The sequence below is a fragment of the Macrobrachium nipponense genome, chromosome 1, assembly GCF_015104395.2.
Source record: "Macrobrachium nipponense isolate FS-2020 chromosome 1, ASM1510439v2, whole genome shotgun sequence".
Lineage (NCBI taxonomy): Eukaryota > Metazoa > Arthropoda > Malacostraca > Decapoda > Palaemonidae > Macrobrachium > Macrobrachium nipponense.
In genome coordinates this window covers 187,653,027-187,676,991 of record NC_087200.1, presented here as the reverse complement: position 1 = coordinate 187,676,991, position 23,965 = coordinate 187,653,027, and the positions used below count along the sequence as shown (strand labels likewise).

Sequence of the window (23,965 nt, the reverse complement as noted above, 5' to 3'; positions counted from 1 at the left end):
TGCAATCTGGTTCCATCCACTATTATGAAGCTAGAGGCAATATGCTCTGTAGGGGGTTACAACTGGCTTACCAAAGATTCCAGAAGAGCCACCTTGAGTACAAAATTTGACAAAATAAAATAAAATACCAAGAAACCATGTTCCAATAAGTCAGTCATCTTGGTGCTATAGCCTAGATTTTCAGGCTAAGCCAAACATGTTATTGTTATTATACAATTAAGTTTGTTCATACTTACCTGGCAGATATATATATAGCTGTATTTTCTGACGTCCGACAGAAATTTCAAACTCGCGGCACACGCAGTGGGCGGCCAGGTGGTAGTACCCATTCCCGCCGCTGGAAGGCGGATATCAGGAACCATTCCCATTTTCTATTCATCTTTTTTTATTAATGCCTCTGTCTCCTGAGGGGAGGAGGGCGGGCACTTTAATTATATATATCTGCCAGGTAAGTATGAACAAAACTTAATTGTATAATAACAATAACATTTTGTTCATGCCACTTACCTGACAGATATATATATAGCTGAATCACACCTTCGGATGGTGGGAAAAGACAGAATAGGATTTTTTGGGAAACTTAAAATTAAGTAGATGATATACATCTTGGTTCCTTACCTGTTTGCAAAGTAGACTATGTGATTACTGTCCAAGTAAGGCTGCTTTTGCTTAATTACAGAGTTGCCAGCCAGGTGGATACCTGTAGTGCTGGTGCGCTCTGGATGATCTGTCAACGGGTTGCGAGACCTCAGCGTGACAAGATCATCGAGGCCATACAAATGAGGGCAAACGAAGCAACTGACCACCACCTGACCAACTATACACAAAAACCCCTTAAGACTAACTAAAGGATGGGGAGATCTTCACATACTCACCACAACCTAAAAACACAACAACCTAACTTAAACCTAACTAAGGAATAGGGAAAGAGCTACTTCCGGACCCCAATACTGTGTCCGCAGAAACGTATGGCCCCAGTGCATTACAATCGTCATAGATCGTTCTCACATCCCATTAGGTAATGTGAGGCGAAGATGGAGTTGCTCCTCCAAAAGGTGCAATCAAGGATGTCCTTGATTGACATGTTCTTTTGGAAGGCAAGAGAGGTAGCGACGGCTCGTACTTCGTGCGCTTTTACTCGGAAGAGGCTCAAATCAGTCTTCTGGAAAGATGAATGAACCTCCCGAATGTTGTCCCTTAGAAAGAAAGCCACAGCATTCTTCGATAAAGGTAACTCTGGCCTCTTCACAGAGCACCAGAGGTTACCTGAGGGACTCTTACCTCTTTAGTTCTATGCACGTAGAACTTGAGAGCCCTTACCGGGCAAAGGACTCTCTCTGGTTCTTGGCCCACCAGCCTTGACATACCCTTGATCTCGAAAGTCTTCGGCCAAGGGTTCGAAGGATTTTCATTCTTCGCCAAGAAAGATGGGTTCAACGAGCAGACAGCATTGTCCCCCCCTTTGAATCCCATTAACTTGCTAAACGCTTGAATTTCACTAACTCTCTTAGCCGTCGCAAGAGAAGTTAGGAAAAGAGCCTTCCTTGTCAGGTTTCGAAGAGACGCTGTCTGAAGCGGTTCGAAAGTGTTCGACATAAGGAATTTCAGGACTACATCCAGATTCCATGATGGAGGGTGTCTCATTTGAGGAACCTTCGAGGTCTCGAAAGACTTCAAAAGGTCATGAATATCCTTGTCAGACAGGTCTAGGCCTCTGTGCCTAAAAACCGCTGACAACATGCTTTTATATTCCCTTGATGGTAGGGACCGCTAATTTCTGCACATTTCTGAGAAATAGCAGAAAATCAGCTATCTGGTTCACAGAGGTCGAGGCAAGAGGAAACTCCCTCCTTTTTACACCATGCCCTGAAGGAAGCCCACTTCGATTGGTAAACAGCTCTTGTGGAAGCACGTCTCGCATGTGCGATTGCTCTCGCAGCTGCTTTCGAAAAACCTCTCGCTCTGGCCAACTTTTCGATAGTCTGAACGCAGTCAGACTCAGAGTGGAGAGGTTTTGGTGAAACCTTTCGAAGTGAGGCTGTTTGAGTAGATCTTTCCTCCAGGGCAATGTCCTTGGAAAGTCTACAAGGAAAGACATGACCTCTGTGAACCATTCTCTCGCTGGCCACATCGGAGCGATCAGGGTAACCTTGTCCCTTCCGAGGCCGCAAACTTCCTCATGACTTCCCCCAGAATCTTGAATGGTGGGAACGCTATAGGTCTATGGCCGTCCAATTCCAAAGCAAAGCGTCTACCGCGATTGCTTTCTGGATCCAGGACCGGGGAGCAGTAAAGAGGAAGTCTCTTGTTCCTTGACGTTGCGAATAAGTCGACCAGTGGACGTCCCCACAGCGTCCACAGGTCTCGACAAAACTCCTCGTGCAAGGTCCATTCCGTCGGAAGGACTTGGTACCGACGACTGAGAAGGTCTGCCCTGACGTTTTGCACTCCTGCAATGAATCTCGTCAGGATCGTTACCTCTTTCCTTTTTGCCCACAGCAGAATCTCTCTCGCTAGGGAGTACAAATGTTCTGGAGTGTGTTCCTCCCTGGTTTTTTAAATAAGCGAGTGCTGTGGTATTGTCCGAGTTTATCTGAACAATCTTGTTCTCCAAACTCTTTTCGAAGAACTGCAGGGACAGAAATACTGCTGCCAGTTCTTTGACATTTATATGCCAGGCTACCTGTTCCCCTCTCCAGGAGCCTGACACTTCCTTCCCCCTAGTGTTGCTCCCCATCTTGTGATGGAAGCGTCTGAAAACAACACTAGGTCGGGGCTCAAAAGACTTAGGGACACGCCCTCTTGAAGCTTCTGAGGGTCCAACAACCATCTTAGGTGGTTCTTGATTGGAATCGATCTAATACTGCATTGAGATCGTCTTTGGCTTCCACTCGTCTGCCAAGAAGAATTGGAGAGGCCTGATGTGCAGTCTTCCCAAGGAAACAAACCTTTCCAGCGAGGAAATGGTCCCCAGCAGACTCATCCATTCCCTCGCCGAGCAAGTCTCTTTCCTTAGAAAGGCTGAGATCCTTTTCTAAGCCTAAGCCGCTGACGCCTCCTGGACGGAAACGCTCGAAAAGCCACTGAATCCATCTGAATCCCAGATACACGATGGACTGTGTTGGGGTCAGATGCGACTTTTCGAGGTTGACCAGAAGTCCCAGGGACTTCGCTAAGGCTAAAAGTGAACTGCAAGCCTTCAGGACACTTCCCTCTCTCGACGACGCTCTGATCAGCCAGTCGTCGAGGTATAGGGAAACTCTTATTCCCGAAGAGTGTAGCCACCCTCGCTACGTTCTTCATCACTACTGTGAACAACCATCTGGAGCCGTGGTCAGTCCGAAGCACATAGCTCTGAACTGCCATACTTTGTTGTTTCAAGACAAATCTTAGATACTTTCTTGAAAGAGGGTGGATCGGGATGTGGAAGTACGCGTCACTGCAGTCTAAGGATACCATCCAGTCGCCCGGTCTCAACGCTCCAGAACAGAATGAGGCGTCTCCATCGTGAATTTGATCTTTTCCACGAAAAGATTGAGCCTGCTTACATCTAGAACTGGACGCCAACCTGACGACTGCTTTGGTACTAGGAAGATTCTGTTGTAAAAACCTGGAGACCCCAGGTCCGCGACTTGTTCCACCGCTCTTTTGTCGATCATCTGCTGAAGGAGATCGAACAAGACTTTCTTCTTTTCTCCTTGGTAGGATGGAGAAAGGTCTCTGGGAGTCGTAGAAAGAGGAGGAAGATCTAAAAAGGGGATCTTGTACCCCTGCTCCACGATCTGTTGAGGGACCAGAGTCCGTGTCTTCTCTCTCCACGCTCCCGCAAAATACTTCAGTCTGGCTCCGACTGGTGTGCTGAAGGACATGCTTTTCACTTGGAAGGCTTTGGCTTAAAAGAAGCTCTTCCTCGTGAAAACCCTCTCCCTCGAGGAGCTGCTCTCGAGGGGGGAGCCCCACGAAAGGGCTTTACTTTCTTCGGCGGACGAACTGCAGCCGAAGAGGTTGAAGGTACGGCTGACCGTCTTGTAGACTGGGCCAAAAGGTCCTGAGTAGCCTTCTCTTGTAAGCTGTTCGTCAGGTCCCTTTACCAAAGTCGGGGGAAGAGATGGTTCGAAAGAGGCGAAAAAACAAACAAATCCGCTTTCTGAGCTGGCGTCACCGAACGAGCTGTGAAGTTGCACAGCAAAGCTCTCTTTTTTAACAAAGCTGTTCCAAAGTGAGATACGAGCTCCTCCGAACCATCCCTGACGGCTTTGTCCATACATGCTAACACGCTGGACAGCTCCCCCAGACTAAGAGATTCTGGGCTTCTCGCTTGCATATCCAGAACTCCCAAACACCAGTCAAGGAAGTTGAAGACTTCCAGCGTCCTGAGCAGGACCTTTTCAAATGATGGTCAGTTCTCCGACGCAGGCCAAGTTACCTTAGCAGAGGGTAAAATCGACCTCCTCTGTAAGTCCACAAGGCTGGAGAAATCTCCCTGAGCCGAAGAAGGGATACGAACTCCCACTTCATCTTTGGTTCTATACCAAATGCCCCCTTTTCCACTAAGTCTAGTAGGAGGCAAGGCGAAGGTCGTCTTGCCTTGGTCTCTCCTTCTTATCATCCAATCCTGGAGCTTTTTAAAAGCACGTTTCGTTGATAGAGAAGTTTTCATCTCTACAAACTCCGGGATTTTACCAGTTTTCGATGAAGAAAACTGTGAAGGAGGAGACTTGGGAGCTGCGGGCTGAAATTTGTCCTCAAAAGAAGAACGCAAGAGTCGTACGAGGACTTTATAGTCCGAGATAGAAGGGGCTGTAGCAGGTTCCTCTTCACCCGATTCAGCCGAACTACTTAGTTCTCCTTCTTCTCTAAACGGAAGAGGAGACCGTCTGTCAGGAGAAGGCGTCCTAATGGCGGGTCTTGGCATGATCAAAGGACCCCTATCCTTGCTAGATGCAGCCTTATTTCGGCTGTCTTCTTATGACGCTTACTGCTCGTTGATGGTAGAGCGTCCTTGAGGAGGACGAGCGTCCCTCTGCGCCTTCCGCGGCAGTCTCAACCATGCCCGAGAAGCGTCCTTACTCTCTTCGCTGGCATACGTGCCTGAGCGCGTTAAATAGCGTCTGGGGGTAAGACTTCTTGATCAGAATCCCCAAAAACGTCTTGAAAGGAGGCCTGAACGTCCTGGCGAGCTTCCTGCCAAGCGTCCTGTCTAGCGTCCTGGAGAGCGTCCTGCCGAGCTTCCTTTGTGTAGCGTCCTGGGCGAGCGTCCTGACGAACGTCCTGCCTAGCGTCCTGCCAAGCGTCATGACGAACGTCCTGCCTAGCGTCCTGCCAAGCGTCCTGAACGAGCGTCTTGACAAGCGTCCTGGACGAGCGTCTTGCCGAACGTCCTCGTACAGAGCGTCCTGACGTAACGTCCTTCTAGATGACGAACGAGATCGGCGAATCGCTGAAGGAGAAGCGATCGGCGAACGAGACGCAGTAGGTGAAGGAGAAGGAGACTGCTTAGTCCTCTTGACAGGCAGTCTAAGGTCCTTCCTCCGCTTAGGCTCGACTGCTGCTGGGCGAGTCCTCTGAGCCATAAGCGAGGATAGCTGGTCCTGAAGGGACAAAAGAATGTTCTTTCGTCGGAGAAGAATGAGCAGAGGAAGCAGGACTGATTCCTGTGAGAAGACGAGGGGCGAGGGGACGCCTCCTTTTTCCTTCTCACAGGTACAGCTACCTGTTTTCTCAGGTATACGCGCCTGTGCACGCAACCTAGCGTCCTCATCGGAGGAGATCCTACCTCTCTTCTGAGGCGGAAAGACATCATAAGCGTCTTCCGACGAAAGCGGCGAAGGAGGACGTGAAGCGTCCTCCGCAAGAAACGTCCTTTTCAACGGACGAGAGTCTCTCCGAGCGCTCCACCCCTTGCGCGGGGAGGACGCTTCGGAGGACGAGAAGCACTCTTTCAGGACGCGCGCTCGTGCACGGTCCTTGGCAGCCTGGGTCTTTGCTACAGGGTCTGCCGAAGGGAGCCCAGATCGGTGGGAAGCCCCCGTAACCCTCTTGCGGCTTTCGACATACCTCCTCCCTGGGTCTTGGGAGTCTGATAGAGGTCTAGCCTAGAGGCATTATGGGCCGATCTGACGCCCCCTCCACAACACTGGGGGCACATTGCACACACTTGCACCGAGCCAGTTTCTAAGGCTTTCACCTTGGTCTCCTCCAAGTGCGAAGAGACTCCCAAAATCATCGAGAGGAGCGTTCCGCTTCTCCCGACACAGAATCAGAGCCCGAAGGCAACACAGGTTTAGGGGTGTTAAACACTACAGGTGTTAGTGCAGGAGAGATGTTAGTCTTACCTTTGGAAGAACCACTCCTTGAGGAAGACTCCTGATCCTATCGCGCTCCAATTTTAAGGCGATAGGACTCATATACTCTCCATTCATCATCAGTCAATTTCTCACATTCACTGCACCGATGATCATCAAACATTAAGCCCCCTACAACTCATACATACTGTGTGGGGGTCTACCGACGCTTTCGGTAGCCTCACCTTTACAATCAGTCAGCCCTCCACACACTCTGAAACTCACAACACTTGATCCAGACATATCTTATAGAGAAAAGTCAATCCAAAATCAAAAAACGGTCCACTATCGCGCATGCCAATTCAACAATCCAATTCAATACCAAAAAATCAATCAGATACTTAAAAGCCAGTCAATTTCCAATCCAAAAAATCTGAGCAGAGGTCTGTAAACAGATGTTTACCGACCGGTGACAGAAAAAATATGAATAGAAAATGGAATGGTTCCTGATATCCGCCTCCCAGCGGCGGGAATGGGTACTACCACCTGCCGCCCACTGCGTGTGCCGCGAGTTTTTGAAATTTCTGTCGGACGTCAGAAAATACAGCTATATATATCTGTCAGGTAAGTGCATGACAAAATTTACTTGTATTTCAACAATCTGTCCTTGTAGATGGCAAAATCCAAGTTAAAGAGTAAAGGTGTAATGGAGTTGTGCATAGTTTCTGCAGATCACAAATTGAAAATGCTACCAAATTTAGTATTTTCACATGTTTACGACTGACATACAAGACGACTAAAGGATTTATTTCAACACCAATGCCTACTAATTTCCCCTTCCCTTAAAGGCTGACGCTGATGTTCAGTTATATACCTGCACAATCACCCTGTGCGGGCAACTGAACTCACAAACGTTCAGTTAGGGTAAAACATCGTTGTGCGGACATTGGTCTGTTAAACAGTCACTTTTCACTCGATATTTAATTGGTGAAACAACAATAAAATTCAATAATTAATCATACCATTCAAAAGATAGAAAGTTTTTATCAACAAAATGAGATACGTATGAAACAAAAGATAGAGTTTTATCAACAAAATGAGATAGTAAATGAAATGCCATATGAAGTAAAATAAGCAAGTGAAGTCTTCATAAAATATGTGCGGTTAAGGCAATTTTTAAAATCCAATATGGCATGGTATCATCGCGTGCACATCCAGGCATACACTCGCGGATGGACTCATCCTTCCCTGGCTTCCCAACACTCATTTTGAACAATATTTTGCGTACTTATGAAAACATTTATTGATATTACTCAAGATTGTAGTTGTAATCAGCACAATAAAACAACATTTTGTTGTCTATATTAGTGAAAGTGTGAGACGTCTTATTCCCAGGGTCATGTTTTGAAGTGAAATGCATTTTTACCCCGCAATCCATGGTTTTATCCTTGCTGCCATCACAAATGAAACTCCACAGTGCATATTTGATTGTAATTTTATACATTTCATTCTTAATTCACTCTAAATTCAACTTAAAATGACAATTTGTCCAAAATTGCATTTTTTCCTAACTATACAAACCTGAGGTCCTTTTACAATAGGAAGATACTAACGGCAGCTGGATAGGTCGTAAGCTTTCGAACAAGGGGTTCGGTAGTTAACTGCTTGTCCGACAGGCGCGCGCGCGCGACTGGGAGGTAAACAAATCACTTTTGCTTTTGGCCCAAGCAAAAAACTGCAGAGTGAGGGGTGGCATGAGGTGGGCTATGTGTAAAGGACCTCAGGTTTGTATAGGTTAGGAAAAATGCAATTTTGGACAAATTGTCATTTGTTCCGACACGGCATACAAACCTTCGTCCTTTTTACAATAGGAAGACTCACTTCTTGGTGGGAGGAATCTGAGTCTTTTGTGAACAGACTGGTGTTGCGGGCCCAACCTTGGAAGCCTCCCTGGTCGTAAGAGCGAGGGAGGGATCCAAGCCTCTGTCCGATTTGATCGGGGTGTGCACCGCAGGATCAATGGTCAGACTCTGGACCGAGTACTAAGAGAGAGGCAAGCGTATCTCTTCGTACCAGCAATGTAAGAACTTGTTCCTGTACAGGAGCAAATATAAAGTCATGGGTTTGACTCTTGTAGGCATCCACTTCCCCCCCTTGTAGAAGGAAGTGTGGATATTCTGCTCCTATCCCTAGTGAAAGGGATAGGATGGGGCTCTGTCATCTAGCTCACCTGCATCTCGTCCGTCATCCAGCGTAGTGACGGACCATGGCCCTCTGCCCACAAGGTAGAGGGGAAGGAAAAGATGGGAAGAGAGAGCCAGTCACTCACTCACTCACACATCCATCCACACAGTCACACCAGGACTCGATGCTGTTCAGCCTGCGAGGGTCTGGGTTAGCTACACAACTTGTTGAGCAGCCACCACGGTCCCAAGGAAAATGTATCCAGGACCTGTGGGCAATATCCCGAAGGTAGAAGGACGTTTAAAGGTAAATTGGTAGTCTGGTTAGACCAGACCCCTGCCTTCAAGGCCACCTGCGCCACGGAGAAGAAGGTTCTTACGGAACGCCAACGACGGGCCAATACTTCTGACTTCGTGAGCTCTCGGACGGGACGTACGGATGTCGTCACTACCATTCAGCCTCATACGCCTCTGATGACCTCACGCAGCCAGAAAGAAAGAGTGTTCTTGGATACTTCTTTCTTGTGACCCCCGGTGCTAACGAAGAGGCGTCGACACTCAGGCCTGGAGGTGTCCGAGTTTCTCTTCAGATAGCGCCGTAGCGCCCTCACAGGACAAAGCAGCATCTCATCCGCATCATTATCGGTGAAGTCCATTAGGGAGGGAATCGTGAATGACTCGAACCTGTCGTCAGGGACCGACGGTTTCTGAGTCTTCGCAACGAAGTTCGGGGACGAAATCGAGCGTCACGGATCCCCATCCCCTGGAGTGTCGTACATCATAGGAAAGACCATGAAGTTCCCCTACTACTCTCTCGCCGATGCCAGGGCCAGCAAGAAGAGGGTCTTGAGGGTCAGATCCCTGTCTGACGACTCCCGGAGTGGCTCGACGGCGTTTCGAGTCAAACTCCTAAGGACGAGAGTCACATCCCACGCAGGGGGCCTGAGTTCCCTGGGTGGGCAAGACCCTTTCGAAGCTCCTCATAAGCAAGGAGATCTCGAACGAGTTCGAGATGTCCCAAACCCCCTCAGTTTCAGGACGAGCGCCAAGGCGGCTCTGTATCCTTTGACTGTGGGGACTGAGAGTAGCTTCTCTCGGCGAAAAGAAAAACGAGGAAATCCGCTACCTGCTGAAGAGTGGCTCTGAGAGGAGATAGACCCCGTCTACGACACCAACCACAGAAGACTGGCCCCACACTTCCCCTGGTACAGAGCTGCAGAGGACTGACGGACGTTTCCAGCCATCTCTGTTGCTGCGCTACGAGAAAAGCCTCTCGTTCGCAAGAGATGGTGGATAACAGCCAGCCGTGAAGACGTAGGGACTGGACTGCTCGGTGGTACCGCTCGACGTGTGGCTGGGCGAGAAGGTTGTGCCAAGGGGGAATCTCTCTCGGTTCTCCTGCGAGAAGAGCCAGCAGGTCCGATACCAATAAATGGCCTGTGGCCACTTGGGAGCCACCAGGATCATCCTGAGATTCGGACTGACCAGTGCTCGACTGATCACCTTGCGAATCAGGCTGAACGGGGGAAAAAGGCGTAGGCGAAGAGGTTGTCCCACGGGTGTTGAAGAGCGTCCTCTGCAGCTGCCCATGGGTCCGGCACGGCCGAGAAGAACACCTGGAGCTTCCTGTTGTGCCGGGTGGCGAACAGATCCACGACTGGTCGCCCCCACAGGTCGAAGAGCCTTTCCGCCACGTCCTGGTGTAGAGACCATTCGGTCCCTATCACCTGATCCCGACGGCTGAGCGTGTCTGCTACTACATTCCTCTTCCCTGGAATGTAGCGTGCCGACAGCTCTATTGAGTGTGCCTGAGCCCACTCGTGCACCTGCCGAGTCAACTGGTACAACGGGAGAGACACTAGGCCCCCCTGTTTGTTGACCGTAAGCCACCACCGTGGTGTTGTCGCACATCAACACCACTGAGTGTCCCATCAAGCGGTCCTGAAAACTCTTGGAGAGCGAGAAACGCTGCTTGAGTTCCAGTACATTGATGTGAAGGTGCTTGTCGTTCTCGTCCCACACTCCTGAAGTCAGCAACTCCTCCAGGTGTGCGCCCCATCCCTCGGTCGATGCGTCTGAGAACAGCTGCATGTCCGGAGTGCGCAGAGGCACTCCTCTTAAGAGGTTCCTGTCGTCCAGCCACCAGGCTAGGTCCTGCCTCACCTCCTGTGTCAGTGACACTGGAAAGCTTGGGGGATCCGTCGTCCTGCGACCAACTCTCCTTTAGTCTCCACTGAAGAGACCGCAGGTGAAGACGCCCGTGAGGGACTAACTTCTCGAGTGACGACAGGTGTCCGATCACGACTTGCCATCGCTGAGCTACCTGTTCCTGCCGAGACAGGAACTGGTTGGCTGCCTCCCTGAATCTGCTGATCCGCGAGTCTGTGGGGAAGACTCGCCCTGCTACCGTGTCGATCAGCATACCCAGGTACTTCATCCTCTGCCTTGGGCTCGAGATCGGACTTCTCGAAGTTCACCACGATCCCCAGATCGCGACAGAACTCGAGCAGTCGATCCCTGTCCTGTAGCAACTGCGAGCGGGAGCTCGCCAGGACTAACCAATCGTCGAGATACCTCATCAGACGTATCCCGTGCGAATGGGCCCAAGCAGACACCAGAGTGAACACTCGCGTGAACACCTGTGGGGCGGTTGAGAGACCGAAGCACAGTGCCCTGAACTGGTACAGCCGTCCCGTCGAGGATGAAGCGGAGGTACTTTCTGGAGGACTGAATGAATGGGTATTTGGAAATACGCATCCTTCAAGTCCACTGAAAGCATGAAAACTCGTTCTCCCTGATGGAGTCGAGCACTGAGCGTGCCGTCTCCATCGTGAACCGGGTCTGGCGAACAAACCGGTTCAGGGGAGAGAGATCTATCACCGGGCGCCAGCCTCCCGTAGACTTTTCCACCAGGAAGAGTCGACTGTAAAAGCCCGGTGACTGATCCGTGACGATCTCTACAGCTCTCTTTGCTCAGCATGGTCTTTATCTCCTGTCTCAGTGCTACGTCCTTCGATGACCCTGGAACGTACGACTGCTGTTGGACCGGGTTGGTTGGAGGTGAGGGGTGGCCGAGATTCGAAGGGTAATAGATATCCCTCCCGAAAGGACATCTACAATCCAGGTCTCGGCGCCGTAGCGCTGCCAAGTTGCCCAATGGCTGGCCAGGCACCCCCCCACTTCCGGCAGCAGGTGAGGGGGGGGAACGCCGTCCCTAGCGTTTCCCCCCTTTCTTCGACTTCTTCCAGAGCCTCCAGGGATGAGGAGGGAATGGGAGGAGGGCTGGTTACGGCTCCCCTTGCCAGAAGTCGAAGAAGACAGAGTCATTCCCCGGGCTTCGACGCAGCAACCGTCTTAGCCGCCGAGGAAGCGCTAGCCGAGCTCTTAGACTTGGCCGCAGTCCGAGGCTGCCCAGAAGCCTTCGAGACTGCCTGGTGAACCAGACGGTCACTCGTCGCAGTGCGCCGTCTGTCCACCGCAGCGTCCACCATCTCTCCTGGGAAGAGAGACGTGGAACTCCGTAGAGGTCCGTTTCGAAGTCCCAACGCCGCTTCACGCCCGGCCGCCCTGGAAACCCGAGTAAGGACAGCGTCCCTTCGTCGGAGAACCAGGTTGGCCCACAGGTTCACCGTCTGGTGGGCAAGGAAGGAGATGGCTCTTCCCCCAGACTGGCAAATTCTCCTGAAGGCCGAGTCATCTTCGGGAGAAATTCCCCCGGAGTTGGCTGAGACCTTAGATACTGTAGGGACCCACAGATCTAGCCAGGAGACGGCCTGGAAAGCTGCCATGGCGGTAGATTCCAGGCCGAGTGCCTCTTGCTGCGAGACCACAGGTTCTCGGACAGGAGCTGCTCAGAGAGACACACCCGGAGTCAGACCTTGGGCCTAACTTCCGGGTTCCACCTGTTTTTGGGCGGCATCGGGTCTTCAGATGGCACGTAAAACCGCCGCTGTCGTAGCAGAGGAGGTGGAAGCAGCTTGCTCGACCTGCCAGACTTGAGCGAACCGTCTTGTCCGGAGACAAGCGATTCGACCTGGTCCAGCACTGAGTCCGCAAGCTCCGAACGCGGCAAACCCACCGTCGGTCTGGGTTCCCTCTTCGGGCCCCAGAACGACTCGAGCCGGGACGTGGGCTCGGATGGTGGGAGCGGCGATCCTTCCCCGAGGTCGTTGTGCTGACGAATCAGCGCAATAACCTCGGCAAAGTTCCTCTGGATCTCAGGAGTGATTGCATCCTGCGGAGTTGGACCGTCCAGTCCCTCAAACAGGAGCACCTCCCGAGACCCTCCTCCCTCAAGGAGAGGAGCAGCGACAGCCCCCTCTCGGGTCTCCTCCAACCACCTGTGCGTACGACCTGGCTGGTCCGAGAACCGAGCCTGGTGCGTACGACGCGGTGGCGGGACATCCTGAGGGGCGCACCCCTCACGATCACTCCTCAATACCTCGCCCCTCCCGGTGTAACCCGAGGAGGTTGAAGGTATGGGAGAGGAAGACCTGACGCTCTCTCCGCTGCTGGTAGAACCAGCGGGCTTGGAGGACTGCAGGCGATCGCCAACCCGCGGTGGCGATCGAGCTGCAGACCTAGTCGAGCCGTCTCGCTGTGGAGAACGGCTGGACCGAGAACAGCGGCCCCGTCTCGTGTGTCAGAGGAGCTGTGCTGGTCGCCGTACCCGATCGCTCTCTGTGAGAGCGACGGTCAGGCGACCGGCGAGCTCCACTGTCACGGTGAGATCGGTGCGTATCCTCACGGTGCGTCAGTTCGCTGGTACCAGCCGTGGCTGGTGCCGGCGAACGGGGGGACCTCTTCCCAACCTCAGCCCTCCGTGGCCGGTCATGGACCGGTCACGTCCGCCCGGGGTAGCCAGCTGCTCGCCGCGCGAGAGCGAGAGCTGGCCTGGTGAGAGTCGCAGTGAGCGGCTGTCACCAGTCTTCCGCTCCGTGCCGTGAACCTGACGCTGAGCGGACTCAGAGGTCTGGTTCCTGGACTGCACGGTCGCTGGTAGGCGACGTACACTCGGTACCTCTCGCGAACAAGCGGCCGAGCCGGATCCTGCTGCTGTGGGCCGAACCACTGACAGCAGGTGAGGAAGTGCCGGTGTTAGCCGGCACCCCTCTGGTCCCAGCAGTCTTCTTCCTTGCGGGGAAGAGAAGACGGGTCCTGCTCCGAAGGAGCAGGGCGACCAGCGGAAGAACCCCCCCCCCGTCTCACCAGAGCGAGACGGGCCCTTAGAAGTTCCCGAAGGAGACTTCTTAGGGGGGGGGGGAGGCGACCTTCTTCTTCTTCGGCGGGGGAGCCTAGAAGAAGAAGGGGGGGGGAAGAGGCGGCAGACGACGACGACGACGAAGAAGACGATGAAGACGACGACGACACCTTCCCTCTTCTTCTTATTCTTCTTCGTCAACCTCCTCAGGACCGAACGTCAAGATCTGTCATCCAGGACGGAGCCGGGCTGCTGTTGCCGAAGCAACAGGGCCCGGACGTACCGTCCGAACAGACCAGCATCTGAGCAGCGGCGCACCGGAACAGGAACAACATCAGCAGGTGCGAACATCACAGGAACGGCAGACGAGACAGCAGGGGTAGGTACAGGTACATCAGCGGTGGTCACGGCAGGTACGGCAGACTGTGTGGGCGGTACAGGTGGTCGAACCAGCGGTACAGCCATCCTAGGTACCGGTGGGAGGTCCAGGGGCGAGCTCTTCGGGCACATGAAGTCCGGTCGCGGCAGCACGGCAAAACCCAGGTGGCGCATCACACTCCCCCGAGTTACGGCGACTGGCCCCTGCACCGATGTAGTGGGTGTTACAGAGACCGCGTGCTGGGTGTACACCAGGTGAGGAGGTGAAGCATAGCCAGGGGTTGTAAGGGTCGTGGTGGTGGTCGTGACCGTTGCATGGGTGACCGCCACGGAGCCAGCGAGATGATAGAGCAGCCCCTGGACACTCGGCACGCCCTGCAGCCCCAACGATGCCCACACCTGTCCGAGGTCATCCTTCGCGGCAACCGCACCTGAGGAGGCAAAAGTCGGGTGATTAGAAGGATCCTCTACCCGTTCGCGCGAAGACGAACGGATAGAGGACCCAGAGTACAACTCTACGTCAGGGTATCTAGCCCCTCGCCCTCACCTCCGACACGTCAGGAGAGGAGAAGGACCTAGACACCCCCCCGAAGGGGAAGGCGCGAGACGTGGAAGTTGAGCGGGCGGCAGGAAAGAAGACGAAGTGTCCGTCACCAAAGGAGTCGCGGGAGAGCTTTCCGACGACTCCTTTGCAGGCCTTCGCTTCTTCCTGCCCTCATACAAAGTCCACTGCGCCTCCGACCAATCAATACACATCACAGGGCTCGGCTCGGGTGCATTCGCGCCCCCGACACCGAGCACACAAAATATGAGGGTCAATCTCCGGGAACGATCTGAACTTCCCGCATTTACGCCCTTCGATACCCGGGCAAAGTCTCCGTGGGGTAGCGAGGCGAGGAGATTCCATCATAATCAATAATTGAAGGCAGCAATTAATATGAAAAAAGAGAATAATTGTACTTACAATAACTCTTTCATACACAATTACAACCAAATACTCAGAAAGCAAACGACGAGAAGCGGGCAGAGAGCGTCGAACAACACGTCCATCCACTGCGAGGCCGAAAGCAAAAGTGATTTGTTTACCTCCCAGTCGCAGCGCAGCGCGCCTGTCGGACAAGCAGTTAACTACCGAACCCCTTGTTCGAAAGCTTACGACCTATCCAGCTGCGCTAGTATCTTCCTATTGTAAAGGACCGAAGGTTTGTATGCCGTGTCGGAACAAACATGTGTTTGTGTACGGCAAAGCCATGGTGGAATAATTTTGTATGTCTGGCAGCCAGAATCTCCACGAGTCGAGCAGACGACGGGTTTAGTGAATTTTTTTATGACAAAAGATTTCAGTTTTCTGCTCGCAATTTTTCAATTTTCAAGTTATTCAAGTCTATATTACTACTTTGACTTTTTAAAAAATTTTTAATAATTGTATGGCGGAAATAATTTATTAATTTCTAATAATTGTATGGCTGAAACAAATGTAATCTTTAATGTGTTCTAGGAATGGCAAGTCATCGTTGCCAATTTAGTGGAACTTGACACATATGCCGATGCCTTTACAAACTGTTTCCATGAATTCTAAATGTCATAGTAATGCAATATGAAAAAAATTGCTCTGCTATTTATGTATACGTATATATATACATATTACAAATAGATACGCTAAGGCTTATCCCAAGTTTGGAGGGTAAACACAAAATAATTGGCGACACTGATAAAAAAAATAGGAAAGGACGAACAACACTGTAGCTAATGTTCACAGCAAAAAACCGATGAAATTTGTGTCAGGAATCTGGTTACTTTTACAACAAACAAATATTTTCAAATGAATTATCACGAATACTTAATAAATAAATGCAATTCATAACCTAATTCTGGTCTTTATCTAACTACTATGTAAACGTTATCTTGAGCAATTTTTTCTTCTTCCTGAACAATAGCTCTGTTTACCTGGTCCGGAGGCCGATACACCCTCGTCGTTTAAGACTGTTATGAAGAAAATGTTCCAGCATCTACGGGTACAAGTGGTGTGTGGATTTAGCACAGGAAATGGAAGTTTGTTAACACAAATGACTCCGCAAACATTGAGATGGCGTCAATCTTCTAAACATAAGGTGTTTTAAGCAAAAATTTTGAAAGCGTCACGGTGGTAAGTTTGCACTGCCCATGGCTAGACTTTCATTAATTTCTGTTAAACTGTAAATTATGGCATCATTTTGTGACTTGGGAGAAAACACTTACTTCAAGAGGTCTTACAGGTGTTGCATTCATGCTGGTTGGGTTATGACTGGGGTATGATTCAGGATACTGGAAGTGCTAAAGTTATTCTTTGGAAAAGTGACCGTGCAGCGGTGCTTTACCCTATACCTGCGTAGTTATGCCTATAAAGAAAAGACTGAACATTAGTGGGTTCAGTTTTGCCTTCACAGGCCGACTGTACAGGCATAATAGTACAGGTACTATACTTAACTGAACGTTAGTGGTGGCCTTAACCTAACCTTTACCTGACTTGGTGGGGGCGAGGAATCTGTCTGCCTTAAATAACCCCCAAAACGATAACCTATCATCAATAAAACAGCAGCTTAGTCAAGGAAATGTAATATTGACTATTCTGCACTACCTCCTTGCCCTATTACTAGATAGCAAAGAAAGTAGGCCTCAGTTCAGACCAATTTTGACTGCTGGCAGGTCAGGCAAGGTGCCTTGGCTATTCACAATTTCTTTACGAAAAGGGTTCCCGCTACACTTAACAACTAGGTAGGTAGCTTGTGCGTTTCTGATATACCTATGAATACCAAACCCGAAAATGTACCAGCCAGGCTTACCCCTAGGTAGTTACCTGTAGGTAGGTCCGCTAAACTACGAGAACATACCTACCTCGCTAGCTAGCTAGTAGCTAGGCTAGGTAGGCTACTAACTAGCCTAGGTACCTAGCCACTACTATACCTAGGTATCTGTGCTTTGGCGACGATAAAACACCAAAATAACCAGGGAAGCATCGTTATATAATACTCTCTAGCAATTCACATCAGCAGAAATACGGCTAACTTACTATAAACACATTTATTAATCAATGACATATGCACAACCCTATGGCACTCACCGTGTATCAGCTGACCGTAATGTAAAACAAGAGTGACGTGTATTAAGGAATTGAAGTAAAGTGGCGTCAATTTCCACCTTATGTGATTATGTTGATACTTTAATATTGTTTTGGATCGTATAAGGTATTACGGACGGTAGTAATTTTACTATGCTTAATTATTATTAGTATTGCATCTCTCATCTTACTCACATTGCCAGTATTGGTAGACTTCAAATGAAATGGGACTACATAGAGAAACAACAGACAAAGAGTAATATTTCCACAACAAAAAGAGTTACACGGCAACTACTCGCTAGTGTGCATATTATTATTATAAATGTACGCATACACCACTAAATTTCTAGTTTAGAACTTTCCCACAAGTTATTTTCCTGTAACAACAGCACAGCTGGCTTTCCTGGTGCATTCCATACAAGAAGAGTCATATTAAGAGATGAAAAAACATGTCCTTAATGTAACAGCTAGCTCATAAAAGATCGTTTCGATAGCAAACCGTTTGCAAAAGTAGTTTAAATGAACCAGCAAGTCAAACGGTTGGCTGAATTTCGGTCTGAAATCCATGAAATTTATAAAACGAAATCGAGAAGAACGATGTGACCCAGATCATCCAGATGCCAGTCCGACAGAAGAAAAGATAAGGTTTGATTATACGATGCGATGTGATGGTGGTCGGTCCCACGGGATATGAGTCTGCTGATGGCATTAGCGACAAAAATATGAAGTGGTTCTTTCCTAAATGTGCTAATAGAAGTCAGTAAGCAGGGATTACTGCACTGTGATTAGAATTAAAGATTTTCATTATTATGAGAAGCAGATGTTAATACTGCATCGATAAGTTATCTTGGTAATATATTTTGCTTTATTTAGTCCAGTGAGATAATGTGTGATGAACATACCAAAAAAAAAGTATGAGCTATTACCTTTAACGATCTTGAGACTTGTAGAGACAACTGGTTCGTAGGTCAAGCAAATTACTATGGAAGTGTGTTAGTTAATAGTAGCCCCAAGGAACGTTCTTTCTGTCATACCAGGGCCTCGGTTTATTTTATATAATTTTATTTTGTCATATATTACCTCAACATAATGACATTTCTCTCATGTAAGGGATTCGTTGTTAACTACCAGTGGATCTGGATCTGGATAGATCTCACCCCTTCCGACAACAAAATGAATCACCACAATTTTGTTATTGAAAATTCAAAGCTACACTTTTCAGTCCATTTAAGAGCTTGACGAACATTGAAAGCAAGCTTGCTTTCAATGTTCGCCAAGCTCTTAAATGGACTGAAAAGTGTAGCTTTCTATCACATTAGAAACATTGCATTTTCTTAGAAAAACCTAAACGCAGATCCTCTGAATACAGCAATTTGAAACCAAAGTCTTTCGAGGATAGACTACTGCAACGCTATGTATACGGTCTCCCCATCTACCTACTACGTAAATTGCAAGGAGTACAAGACAGAGCCGCCAGATTAATAAAACGTCATAAAATAACCCCAGCACTGATTGAGCTACATTGGCTCCAAGTAATAGCAAGAATAGAATACAAAATACTTCTTATACAGCCTTTAAAGCACTAAAACATGGTGAACCAACATCCCTGAGAAACTGCTTAAGCTTCTTTAGACCTGAAATGAATATTGTGATAAGACATGCAATGAAGCATATATAAGCTATTTGAACCTAGAACAAATTATTAGTCAGGTGAGAGAGCATTTGAACATTGTCCACCAAGACTGAAGTGAAGATCATACAAGAAGAAAGCAAATTTAAAAAAGAACTAAAGAATCTTCTATTATCCAGGAGCTCTTGATACTGACGATGGAAAATAACTAAACAGAACAATTATATTATAAAATATAGAAGCAAGCACCTTATTTTGAAAACGTACACGGGTCCGCCAGACAAGGAATCATCCCTGTGGATGGCTGTACATGAAACCAAAGTGAACGTTGCTAACACATTTTAGGACTACAAAGGACAATGAAAAAAATATCAACAAAACTATGTATAAATTTAGTTCATTGGATTATCTTTGCAATACCATTATTTAACAATGCATAGATGGAAATACTTGGTATGCTACCTAGAAGTGTTGTTTCTTCGTAATATATGTAAAGTAATTGAAAAGTACCTGCAGTTTGTGTGATTTTGAAAACTTTCAGTGAAAAGTGGTAATTCTCCTTTTAGGTCACAGTTGTATAAATATCTCCACATAAGGTAATGACTTTTCTAACCTATAATATTGAGACAGAGAGATAAATGGTACATCTAAGATATCATGTTAATTGACCTCTATTTTTTCACTAAGACAGGATTTTTAAACTTTAACACAATGGGGATGGTAGTTAGTTAATGACAAACTATTTTTTCCTGGTGTAAATGGGCAAAAACCCTTGCTAATTTCCAGGCAAAAGGAAGGAAGCATAACTTGGAAATTTATTCATTAACTGAATATGAACATTTTAATTCACCCAGGAGTATTTCTAATACGTAAAATGTCATCAGGGTCAAATAAGGTCTGCGCCATTTTCTATGTGGCTCATTCCAACTCGATCAGTGAAAAGAGCAAATTATCTCTTGTGCTGTGAAACCTAAGAACCTTTGCCTACAGCATTTAGTTTATCATCAGATCTCTGTTAATATAGCAAAAAGGTTTAAAAAATTGCGTATCTTTGCATTAGCAATTTTCACGTTAATAATTTTCAGTACTGATGATTCACACATAAACATATATACCCATTTTTCCAATTTTTCAATCAAAGATAAGAAACACTTTAAATCGATTTAATTTAAGAATATTGCCCACTATTTCTACGCCTTCCTATCTAGACTGAGTTCTTGCTTTACGAAATTTTGCTTTTAGTATCCTACTTGTATATATGCTGTTCTCACTGCTCTACGTATCATATGAAACTCATGATTCCAACAAATTTCCAGTTGTTACAGTTTTAGATATTGATAAAAGGCTTGCTACAAATAGTGCCAAGCCGTTCTATAACATCTTCTATCAAGGGAAACTTCTCAGCAAAAATTATTTGTGATTTGTGATATATTCCACTTGGCTTCTCAAAAATATACTTATGGCAATCTAAAGCCTTGAGGGCTTTGATCAGTATTGATAAATGCAGAAAAATGATTGCCAGTATTCCAACTCATCATCACCTCCTAGCTAAAGTCAGACACTAAATCCTCTCTTCCTATAAATTTATTGCTTACAGGGTGTAAGCCTAGAAAAGGACCTTTTAAAATTCCTCGTACATCTCACATAACTTTAAAAGTAATGTTCTTTTTACCAACCAAGAGCCAATTTAATGATAAAACATTTGATCAAGGTAAGGAGGTGTTTCCGGATGTCAAGGAAAAAACACGATGACTGTTACGGAGCATAAAATGCAGCCGTACGAAATGTCAAATCTGTTTTCCTCTGTTCATATTTTCGTTTATATAGGTACAACTTGGTCGTTTCGATCAAGAAATCCAGATGGTGACCCTACAGGAGGAGGTGATCATGTACCAGAACAATACCTAACATTACCGTTGTTTTTTCTCTATCTCTCTCATACTACAACGCTGATGATATTTTTTTTTTAAAACAAGCTTTTATTCCTTCACTTCCACGTATATGGAGGTAAAAAAAAAAAAAAACTGGGCTAAGAAAAATAGTCAAATTAATTTATGGTGGCCGGTGATAAAGCCACAGGGAAAAATTCGCAATGTTTCTTCGGGTTATTAACTTTATGATATTTATAGTGTTTTGTTTATGTCTTTACGGTAATCGCCAACGGGCTTGTACTAAACATGCCGCAAAGGTGGATACAAACTGGATTTAAACCCTTAAGAGGTCACTATCTAGGAAAGAATAATGTTAACTTTTCTTCTGAGACTTTTTTTACACTGACTTTTTTTTTTTTTTTTTTTTTTTTTTTTTTTTTTTTTTTTTTTTACATGGATTCGTCAATCATTCTTTACCACATTTCTACAGACTCGCCTTCCCCATCCGGAGGAAGGCATTCTCTGACACGTACCCATTTTTTGTGAAATTAAGTCTCTTTCATTTGCACTCAAAAACTTAGCAGGCCTCATGTCAGCTTTCCCCGTTACTTTATAAATTATTAGGCAAAAAAATCAATCAATATATTCGGTTTTTATACATGTTTTTGGATTTTTTCATGGCTAAACTTCTGTTTATCTTATGGTTAAATGTATGGTTTTAGTTTGTGACCAAGTGATCCAGGATTATCCCCGATTATCCCTTTGATTTGTACCCTCTTGACAATTAACCATCTGGCATTCTTGACCTTTTTGTTTACCTTGTAACCTTCTTTGGCACTGCATATCATTTGTGCACCGACGATGCCTGATTAAACAGAAGAAAGCGCTTGGTACTGACCTTCTGCCTCTCATTTCCTGTGGCATTCGCTTATACTACAAGGAAGTCACATGCATCTGCTGCGATTTTAAGCATGTATGTATATATATATATATATATATATATATATATATATATATATATATATATGTGTGTGTGTGTGTGTGTGTGTGTGTGTGTGTGTGTGTGTGTGTGAATAGGGAGGGGAGTGTATGTGTGTGTGTGTTTTTGTGGGGATGGAAATTGGAGAGGGGCCTCTAATTGAAATTTTGAAACGATCAACGCTTGATCGCTTTCTTTCTTCTCAGCAGCGCATTAGACTGGGGGAGGTAGAAGCAGTATCGGCTAATTTTGGCCAGATCTCTCTCGCTATTTTTCATGAGTTTTAGCAGAAAAAAAAAAAAAAATGCTCCCAGTCATTAGTCGTAAAGATCAGCTGAACGAGCATTTCCATCTTCAATCCATTGAATGAAAAGAGTCTTACTAAGCAAGAACTGCTAAGTTTGTGAACACGCAACGACTGAAATATGACCGTATGGAGAACCGTTCCATTAACAATTGCAAACACGATACATAAGTATATGTAGCTATTCTTTTGTTATTTCATCATTTGTGATTTATTTTTCAATAAAAAAAAATAAGTTGACCTCACACTTTCTTTTGCTTGGGTACTAGAACCAGGCTTTTTCTGTATTCCTACAAGTATTGTCATTCTTATTTCTAGTTTTATTTGTCTATATATATATATATATATATATATAGATATATATATATATATATATTATATATATATATTATATATATATATATATATATATGGTTGGTGTGGCACACCTGTTTGCCATACAGCTCTAATACGGCTTTAAAAGGCTCCACAATGCGCGCAATTTCCAAAAGATGTCTCCCGGGTGCTTACAGCGCCCCGTGCCCGTACCCGCAGTTGGTAGGACTTGCTTCGCGTACCAACCCCACCATCAGATGTACCACCCCACCATCATACGTACCAACCCCACCATCATCATACCATAAGTTCTACACCTTTGTTAGCCAACCCCCCAAAAGAGAAATCTGGAATGACGCCAATGGCCACAAGAGACAGATATGGAGGTCAGGGGATACAAAGGAAGGGGTAGAAGTAGGAGCTTTTCTCAATCAGTATAAAAAGTGGTTGCCATTTAATAGGCATTTCGAATAGGCGTCGCGTCGGTTTGAACATACAACCGCTGATGTAAAAATGGTTCAAGTGCACCTGATTCCAGTACTATCCAACACTGGCCCAGGCCAGGATTTTGCTCAACATTATTACTCTAGTCTCTGTAACAGAAACAGCAAGAATAGGACTGAATTCAACACCCGTATCATTCTCGACAACAAAGAAAAAAAAAATATTACCAAAAAAAGATGCGTTACGCGTTTATGTGATCACGCAATTCCTACAGTAGATTCACATCAACCGTGCATCTGATATCTAGGTCCGTCCCTTACGACGCTCCTGATTGGCTGTTGATAAGCCAATCACAGGGCTGGAAACTCTCAGTCTTTCTCGAGAGTTCACACGGGCAGGATGGATGTTCCACCTCTCCTGAGGAATACATTTGAAAGAAGTATCCCTTAGGAGAAGTGGAACATACATACTACCTATGTGAACTCTCTCAAGAGAGACTGAGAGTTTCCAGACCTGTGACTGGCTATCAACAGCCAATCAGGAGGGTCGTAAGGGACGGGCCTAGACATCAGATGCACGGTTGATGGGAATCTACTAGAGCGGATACATTTGCTACATGTCTTCTAATTGTATTGCTTGAAGAAGTGCCAGTGTCTATGTCTTCAGGTATGTTTAGCGTTGTGCGTCTTATAGTGGCATTCGCTTTCTATACAAATTGAGAAAAGACTCCTACTTCTACTTTTAGCTTTCATCGTATTTTATCAGTATAGGAGTAAAACACTATCCCCCTGACATCCATATCTGTATCTTGTGGCTGGGCTTTATACTAAACCCTTTTCTGATTTCGTCATCGTAACGCAGGTTCGTTTTCCAGCTACCGAACATCATAATATCTTCATATTTCTTTCACGTGGATCTTAAGGCTTTGTAGTGACAAATGTATCACAAAAAAAAAAAAGCACGAAGAAATCGAGAAATTAAGAAGGCATTGTGGCTATTAAAATCATATATATATATATATATAATATATATATATATATATATCTATATATATATATATATATATATATATATATATATTTTATATATATATATATATATATAGAGTATATATATATATATACATACATTCATACATATATTATATTATGGCAACGTTTCACGACAGTTGCTTTCGTCGCACTTGACTTTTGCCCAAAAAAGTCACTTTAGAACATTTTCTCTTTTACTGGGCTCTTGAGAAAACTTATATTTTCATTCTGATTACTTTTGCGGTTTAT

At 46.6% G+C, this 23,965-nt stretch overlaps 1 protein-coding gene across 2 annotated transcripts in view; it reads right to left on the bottom strand.

Annotated features, from left to right (window-relative positions):
• Positions 1-23,965, bottom strand: part of LOC135219935 (Golgi SNAP receptor complex member 2-like) — a 107,550-nt gene that overhangs the window by 72,355 nt on the left and 11,230 nt on the right. The window contains exon 1 of one of the 2 annotated variants that reach the window (XM_064257168.1): positions 17,146-17,161. The exons of the other annotated variant lie outside the window; for it this stretch is intronic. The gene's annotated coding sequence lies outside the window, so the exon portion shown is untranslated. Of the gene's footprint in view, positions 1-17,145; positions 17,162-23,965 lie in introns of those variants that run through there. 2 annotated transcript variants of the gene reach the window in all.